The 9,582-nt window shown below is 39.4% G+C and overlaps 1 pseudogene; it reads right to left on the reverse strand.

Moving 5' to 3' along the window:
* Window positions 1–265: 265 nt before the first annotated feature.
* On the reverse strand, window positions 266–1,539 carry LOC132538213 (protein PAT1 homolog 2-like; annotated as a pseudogene).
* Between the last annotated feature and the right edge of the window lie 8,043 nt (window positions 1,540–9,582).

The following is a 9,582-nucleotide window of genomic DNA, read 5'->3' on the forward strand; positions in this document are numbered from 1 at the left end:
TTTTATATTTATTTTATTTATTTATTCCCTTTTGTTGCCCTTGTTGTTTTATTGTTGTAGTTATTATTGTTGTTGTCGTTGTGGGATAGGACAGAGAGAAATGGAGAGAGGGAGGGGAAGACAGAGAGGAGGAGAGAAAGATAGACACCTGCAGACCTGCTTCAGCACCTGTGAAGCGACTCCCCTGCAGGTGGGGATCCAGGGTTTGAACCAGGATCCTTATGTCGGTCCTTGTGCTTTGTGCCACCTGGCTTAGCCCACTGCACTACAGCCCGACTCCCGCCTTCAGCTATTTTAACAGTTGTCTATCCACGTGGTAACAGAAGAGGGAAAGAAGGTTGCTGGGAAAGGCTAGGGGTTCTGCCAGAGAAGATGTAGGCATTTGGGCTATCTCCCAGGCAATCAGAATCACCATGTCTGTCCAAACTATATGGTCACTATTTGGTTTCTTGAGGGTAGAATCCAGAGATAGGAGTTGTTCCCCATGACTCAACAAAACATACAACAAGGATACACCACAATGATTCTGAAGCACCACAGTGACTGGCCACTCAGAGGAGCCAGGTTGTAACAGCATTTGTCCCTTAAGTCCTTGAAGGAGTTCATGGAAGGTCAAGAGACTGATACATTTACACAGAGGTTTGAACATCATTTGCAGGGCCTGATCAGCCATGTCCCTCCTAATCAGGAGGGGTAGATGGTGGATGATAGGTAAAAGGAGGTTAACTGCCTCATCCTGGCATTAAGAAAGGGAGCAAGCAGCTGGACCATTAGCACTTTCCCATTCTGTATAGATAGCACCTGCAGGAAATAATCTGCCACCTCCTCAAGATTATTTTGCTCCTGGGTCTTCAAAGCCTGGCTGCTCTGCTACTCTAAGTAGGGTTGTGGAGTTTTGTCCTTCTGGCCCCCCTCTACCTCCAGTAACTGAAGGAATATCTTCTCAATCTGGTACAATACCTGTAGCCTCTGACTGCTTGAAGCTCCTGTTTCCTGCTCTTGAGGTCCATGGGGTACAGAATCAATAGCTTGGCAAGGGCTAAAACAAGTTGACACAGCCACCTCGCCCAGAGAACCTGCAATTAGAACCACTGACTCATAAGGCTCTGACTTCTGAATGTAAGGTGTTACCAGCTTGTAGGACTCAACCTTGTTCTTTTGTCCAAGTAGCTCTTTATCCACCTGCTTCTTCTCTAGTCTCTGATAATATTCCTGATAGTAGTAGTCATCCAGGTAGGGATTCTCACTCTGCAGCTGTACCATCTGCACAGTGATCACCCAGCCCTTTTCTTTCTGGGTCATTAGGTTAGTATAAGAGTCTGGTTGCTGAGGCCCAGCCTTCTTGGCTGGGGTGGGGGTGGGATGTTGGTATTTGTGCTGCTGTTTCTCCTTGAACTGCAGGATCCATTTATGCTGAGGGTGAAGCTGAGCCAGATGAATAGGCAGACTGAATTTAGGGGACTATGAGGTCGGTGGGCTGCAGAAAAGACCTGGGTCTGGTGAAAGCAGCTGACTGCCAAAGTGTCATGCAAGGGAATTGGCTCTGGAAATGTGTGTTCACAGCAACTGGTGACAGGGTATAGCTGTTATGGGATGCATGGAGAGCAGCTGAGTCCTGCAGACTATTCTCTTCCTCCTCTTTCACCTCTTCCTCCACTTCTTCCATGTCTGTGGCTGGATCTAAATCCAGGACATCCTCTTCCACTTCTTCATTATCTTCTTCTTCCTCCAGCTCTTAAAGAGCCAAGCAGCCACAGTACTTGCCTGAGTTTTGACTTAAGGGGATGGGGGTAAGGTAGAGGAAGATAGGTGCTCAGATGTAAGTGGTGTCTAGAGAGTCTGCTTCTCATAGTAGTTATAGCTTCATAAGGAGCCTTCTGCACTGTCTTCAGACACCTATTGTAAAGGTTCCACTTGGCCTCATGACTCAAGGGTACCTCTAAGAAGGCTGAATGGAGGAGAAGACTCCCTTGAGACTCACCAAATGCAACTGTGAGTCTCCATTGTTACTGCCCACAGAATATTAAGCAGTGGAAGGGAGGCCCTGTGCTGATACCAGGGGACAGATAATTAAACAGGAAACTCAAGAGAGATCTATACCCTGTGCTGTGAAAGTCTCTTTGCATAACCACTGGATTATCTTAGCCCCACCCTGCTTTATAACTTGATCAGGAATCAGTGATTAAGATAAGAAGCCTACTTATAGTTTAAAAGTCCTCAGGCTCCTATAGCCTACAGGGAAGAAAAAAACAAAAGAGGCTTTTAAGCTACTGTGCAATCCACTGAAGGGAAAATGAATGACTTCTCTTGGGGAAAGGAAACTGAAGTGTGAACCCACTTACCGAAAATAATATTTTTTCTTAAAATCTTACAAAAAACTATTGGTCATCTAAAGAAAAGTCATTGAATTCATTTCAAAAGGGGATACCAGCAAATTAACGGATCTTAATGGTATCTGAACTACATTAAAATTATGATTTATGAATACAGAGAAGTGAGAATTCTGAAAATTGATGAGTCAGTGAACAATTTAGTTATGTAAACTCTCCCCAACGGAGAGGTTATTTGCTAGGATGAGCCTTGATCCATTGTTTTAACAGAAGTTTTGGAAAAAAGTAAGACAGGGGGGCTGGGTGATGGTATACCAAGTTAAGTGCACATAGTACGAAGTATAAGAACCTGTGCAAGGATCCCAGTTCAAGCCCACGGCTCCCCACCTTAGCTTCAAAAACAGTAAAGCAAATCTGCAGGTGTCTATACTTTTCTCTCCCTCTCCACCCCCCTGTCCTCTCTCAAGTTCTCTCTGTCCTATCTAATAAAAAATAGAAAAGATATGTCTTTTGGAAAAATAACTAAGCAAAATTGTTGAAATTTAGGAAAACATAAATTGCTGTACAAAAATATTCAACTCTGAATACTTTAAATTATTTGGAATTACAAATTAATAGTCTACTATACCCACTATTTTCACATGTATGTACACACTTCTTTGTAATAAATATAATTGCTTTTTATTCACTTAGCAGTGTTTAGAATATTTTTGTTTCTCATGAGAATGCAATCTACATTCTCAAAAGCTTTATTCAAGTTTTAGATTGCTTATTTAACTTCCAGAATGAAAAAATAGGCCTGTAGGTGTCATTGCCCCAATATGACACTTGAGAAAATAGTCTCAGTAATTCAATACATCACAGATATGAGACTCAAAACTAGGACATTTTTGGTTTTTCTTTGTTTTCAATATCATTTGTGCCTTAACATATAACAGGTTAGTAATATTTAATTAGCTTCATATATCTAGTATCTATACTTTAATCACACAAAAGAAAAACCACTTTTATTCATTATTTTAGAAGCACAAGTGAAATCACTATAAATGAAAATTAAATATGTACTGATCTTAAAACATAAATTGGGAACAGGATTTTTAAAATTATTTTTCATATTCTACTTTTATTTAGTTAAACTTCTCTTAAAATGTAAGAAAGACAACATTAGGGGGTGGAGCCAAGATGGCAGACTGAGAAGTATTTTCTGGTCTGAGTTCCAAGAACAACTGCTAGAAACTGTAGGATTTTTTTGCCTTCAGCAGGACAGTGAATTCAGGTTCCTAGCTATGACACCAAGGGGGCGAATATAGCCCAGTTTGGGTTAGAATATGGAGGGAAAAATAAAGAAATTAATTTTTTTATTATTCCCGAAGCACATCCCTACTCCCACCCCCCATAGCCAGACACTGGGTGCCAGAAAGCTGCTCCTAGCAGGCTTCCTGCTGAGCTTCTTTCTTTACCAAGATTCCTAGCTCAACTGGGGTTCCATTCCAAGTCTATTCCTTTCTGAAACCCTTGGGGGCACTCTTTCTTTCTAAATGGTCAATTGGATCAACAAAATGGAAAGACTGAACTGAGGGTGTTTTTTTTTGTTTTTTTTTTTTTGTTTGTTTGTTTTATTTTCTTAACAATCAGCTGCCTCTGTGTAGGTGGCTTCAGACAATCTGGCACATGGTTTTTTACCCTGCTCTATTTTATTACTGATATTATATAAAGGTGTATCTCTTTTCCCCCCTCCTTTAGGTTGAAAAGAATTAACTCTTAGTGTATTTTCCATTGCTAGGGTACGGGGCATCTTATCCATTGTGAGACAAACTTGTTTCACTACTCCTACCTCCGCTACTCACTCTCCCCTTCTAGCTCCTCGTAGCTAATTAAAAAGTAAAATAAAAAATAATTAATTAACTAATTAATTAATTAAAAAACTTTCACTGCTCCCTTATTACAGTTCTTTTTCTTATCTTTTTTCTTTTCTGTCTCTTGTTTTTATTCCTTTTTTTTTTTTTCTTGTCTTCCTTAAAGGAAGAGGAACAAAGGAACCCTAAAGCAACCAGAAGGACAGAAATCACTAAAGATAGAGCAAAAATAAACAACATCAAAAATAAAAGAACCGTACAAAAGACCAATGAAGCCAAATGTTGGTTGTTTGAAAGATTAAACAAAATTGACAAACCCCTAGCCAGACTCACAAAACAAAAAAGAGACAAGACTCAAATTAATAGAATTGTAAATGATAGAGGAGATATCACAACTGACACCACAGAAATACAGAAAATCATGCAAAACTTGTATGAAGAACTATACGCCACCAAGCTAGAGAATCTGGAAGAAATGGAACACTTCCTAGAAACATATGACCTTCCAAAACTGAGCCAAGAAGAACTACAAAATCTAAATGCACCAATCACAGACAAAGAAATTAAAACCGTTATTAAGAATCTCCCCAACAACAAAAGTCCTGGACCAGGCGGTTTCACAAACGAATTCTACAAAACTTTCAGGATACAGTACCCATACTTCTTAAGCTTTTCCATAAGAATGAAGAAACAGGAATACTCCCTTCCACCTTCTATGAAGCCAACATCACCCTGATACCAAAAGCTGATAGGGACAGAACAAAAAAGGAAAGCTACAGACCAATATCTCTGATGAACATAGATGCCAAAATATTAAACAAGATCTTGACCAACCAGATATAGTAGCATATCAAAAAGATTGTTCATCATAACCAAGTGGGATTAATCCCAGGAATGCAAGGCTGGTTCAACATCCATAAGTCAATCAATGTCATTCACCACATCAATAAAAGCAAAGCCCAAAACCACATGATTATCTCAATAGATGCAGAGAAAACCTTTGACAAAATCCAACACCCATTCATGCTCAAAACTCTACAAAAAATGGGAATAGATGGAAAATTCCTCAAGATAGCTAACCTATATATAAATTCCTATATATAGCTAACCTACAGCCAACATCATACTCAATGGACAGAAGCTGAAAGCATTCCCCATCAGATCAGGGACTACACAGGGCTGTCCACTGTCACCATTACTCTTCAACATAGTATTGGAAGTTCTTGCCATAGCAATCAAGCAAAAGAAAGAAATCAAAGGAATACAGACTGGAAGGGAAGAAGTCAAGCTCACACTATTTGCAGATGATATGATAGTATACATAGAAAAACCTAAAGTATCCAGTAGAAAATTACTGGAAGTTATTAGGCAAAATAGCAAGGTATCAGGCTACAAAATCAATGTACAAAAGTCAGTGGCATTTCTTTATGCAAATACTAAATCTGAAGAAGAAGACATCCAGAAATCATTCCCAATTCCTGTTTCAGCAAAATCAATCAAATACCTAGGAATAAAGTTGACCAAAGAAGTGAAAGACTTGTATACCGAAAACTATGAGTCGCTACTCAAGGAAATAGAAACTGATACCAAGAAATGGAAAGATATCCCATGCTTATGGATTGGAAGAATAAGTATCGTCAGAATGAATATTGTCCCCAGAGCCATATACAAATTTAATGCAATACCCATCAAAGTACCACCAAGCTTCTTTAAGAGAATAGAACAAACACTACAATCATTCATCTGGAACCTGAGAACACCTAGAATCTCCAAAACCATCTTGAGGAAAAGAAACAGAAATGGAGGCATCACACTCCAAAACCATAAACTATAATATAAATCCATCATCATAAAAACAGCATGGTACTGGAACAAAAATAGGCGCACAGACAAGTGGAACAGAATTGAAAGCCCAGAAATAAATCCCCACACCTATGGACATCTAATCTTTGATAAGGGGACCCGAAGCATTAAATGGAAAAAGGAGGCTCTCTTCAATAAATGGTGCTAGGAAAACTGGGTTGTAACATGCAGAAGAATGAAATTGAACCACTTTATCTCACCAGAAACAAAAATCAACTCCAATTAGATCAAAACCTGGATGTCAGACCAGAAACAATCAAATACTTAGAGGAAAACATTGGTGAAACACTTTCCCACGTACACCTCAGGGACATCTTTGATGAATCAAACCCAATTGCAAGGAAGACTAAAGCAGAAACACACCAATGGGACTACATCAAATTGAAAAGCTTCTGCACATCCAAAGAAACTATTAAACAAACAAAGAGACCCCTCACAGAATGGGAGAAGATCTTCACATGCCAAACATCAGACAAGAAACTAATCACCAAAATATATAAAGAGCTCAGCAAAGTTAGCAACAAAAAAGCAAGTGACACCACCTAAAAATGGGCAGAGGATATGAACAAAACATTCCCCTCAGAGGAGATCCAAAAAGCTAATAAACATATGAAAAACTGCTCTAGGTCACTGATTGTCATAGAAATGCAAATTAAGACAACACTAAGATACCACCTCACTCCTGTAAGAATGGTATACATCAAAAAGGACAGCAGCAACAAATGCTGGAGTGGTTGTGGGGACAGAGGAACCCTTCTCCACAGCTGGTGGGAATGTAAATTGGTCAGCCTCAGTGGAGAAAAGTCTGAAAAACTCTCAGAAGGCTAGACATGGACCTTCCATATGATCCAGTAATTCCTCTCCTGGGATTATACCCCAAGGACTCCATAACACCCAACCAAAAAGAGGTGTGTACTCCTATGTTCATAGCAGAAAAATTCATAATAGCTAAAACCTGGAAGCAACCCAAGTGCCCAACAACAGATGAGTGGCTGAGAAAGCTGTGGTATATATACACAATGGAATACTAATCATCTATCAAGAACAATGAACCCACCTCTCTGACCCATTTTGGACACAGCTAGAAGGAATTATGTTAAGTGAGCTAAGTCAGAAAGATCAAGATGAGTATGGGATGTTCCCACTCATCAACAGAAGCTGAGTAAGATCTGAAAGGAAAAATAAAGCAGGACCTCATCAAATTGTAAGCAGGGCACCAAAGTAAAAACCCTGTGGTGAGGGGTAGACATGCAGCTTCCTGGGCCAGTGGGGGGTGGGAGTGGGCGGGAGGGATGGGTCACAGTCCTTTGGTGGTGGGAATGGTGTTTATGTACACTCCTAGTAAAATGTAGACTTATAAATCACTAGTTAATTAATATGAGAGGGGGAAAATCAATTGTATGTCTCGAAGTATTTTAAAACACAGACTGAGTCTTTTTAATATAAAGGCTGTGTATTTGATATGCAGACTCTCTCAAAAGCATAGACCAAGTAGATCAGAAGCAACCAATAGCACAGCTATATACAAGATACTTGATACTGTACAGGAAACCATAACAAAAGGACTTTTCAAAGTTAACCCAATTACCAAATAATGTGATGATAACATTAACTATTGATTGTCTTTTTGAACCCTAAGACAGCAGGAACCTCACATCTCCACTATAGAGCCTCTACTTCCCCCAGTCCTGGAACCCTTGGATAGGGCCCACTTTCCCGTATGCCTCTCCCAATCCATATCAAATAATATTGCATCTGCCAATCAAAACCTAATCAACTCAATGATTGCCACCTTAACATGCTTCACTTCAGACTGTGTCCAGAGACTTCACGTGTGGAATGACAATCCTTCAGCTTCATTACTCAGGTGTGACCTTTCCTTTCATAGTATACTCTAATTCCATCTCAGGTGGTCCACTTTCTAACAAAGTCCCAAAACCTAGATATACACCAGTTTCTATGAGAGATAGCATATGTTCACACGCATCCATAAACTACTGCAAGATATATACCAGAAAGCAGAAGTGCACTAGAGTTTGCAGTGAGTATCCCCCTAACACTTCCTCTCCACTATTCCAACATTTGGGTCCATGATTGCTCAACAATTTGTTTGGCTTTGTATGTTAACTCTCTTTTCAGTCACCAGGTTTCAGATGTCATCAGGATGCCGGCCAGGCTTCCCTGGACCGAAGATCCCACCAATATGTCCTGGAGCTCTGCTTCCCCAGAGACCCACCCTACTATGGAAAGAGAGAGGCAGACTGGGAATATGGACCGACCAGTCAACCTCCATGTTCAGCAGGGAAGCAATTACTGAAGCCAGACCTTCCACTTTCTGCAACCACAATGACCCTGGGTCCATGCTCCCAGAGGGATAGAGAGTGTGGAAGCTATATGGGGAGGGATTGGGATATGGAGATTGGGTGGTGGAAATTGTGTGGAGTTGTACCTCTCCTACCCTATGGTTTTGTTAATTTATCCTTTTTTAAATAAATAAATAATAAAGAAAAAGGGTTTCAACCAAGGATAATAAATTCTGCTAGACTTTCATTCAAACTAGATGTAGGGATCAAAACCTTCTTATTCAAACAATAGTTAAAGGAAGCAGCTATCACCAAACTGGCCCTGAAAGAGGTTCTAAAAGACCTTTTATAAACAAGAACTTCACTATAATTCTTGCCATATTTCAGAGCAAATAAAAATTATTTGAACAATGGCACTACAATACATGAAATCCATAATATCAATAAATGTCAATGGCTTAACCTCACCCATCAAAAGGCACAGAGTGGGAGGATTTATGAGTAAACATAACCCAACCACATGCTTCTTGCAAAAATCCCATTTGACACAACAAGATAAACACAGACAAAGTGAAAGGATGGAAAACTTTCATGGACCAAAAAAAAAAAATCTCGAACAGCCATTCTCATCTCTTACAAAATACATTTTAAATAAATAAAGTAATAAAAGATAGTCAAGGACAGTACATAATAGTACATAATAGGATCAATCAGCCAAGAAGACTTAACAATTATTAACATCTATGCACCCAGTGAGAAACCATATAAATTCATCAAGCACATACTGAAAGAACTTCAAAAATACATCAATAGTAATACAATAATAGTGGACATTAACACCCCACTCTAACACTTAGATAGATCAACAAAGCAGAGAATCAACAAAGATACAAGAGAATTAAATGAAGACATGGTCAGACTAGACCTCCTGGACATCTTCAGAGCCCTTCACCTCCCCAAAACTGGAATAAACAACTTCTCAAATCCACACAATACATGCTCAAGGATAGACCACATGTTAGGCCACAAAGACAGCATCAATAAACTCAAGAGCTTTGAAATCATCCCATGTACCTTCTCAGACCACAGTGGAGTAAAACTAACATTTAACAACAAACAGAAAATTATTAAAAGTCACAGAATTTGGAAACTAAACAACATACTCCTTAAGAACCACTTGGTCAATGATTCACTGAAGCAAGAAATTCAAATGTTCCTGGAAACAAATGA

This window comes from Erinaceus europaeus, chromosome 4 (genome assembly GCF_950295315.1).
Source record: "Erinaceus europaeus chromosome 4, mEriEur2.1, whole genome shotgun sequence".
Lineage (NCBI taxonomy): Eukaryota > Metazoa > Chordata > Mammalia > Eulipotyphla > Erinaceidae > Erinaceus > Erinaceus europaeus.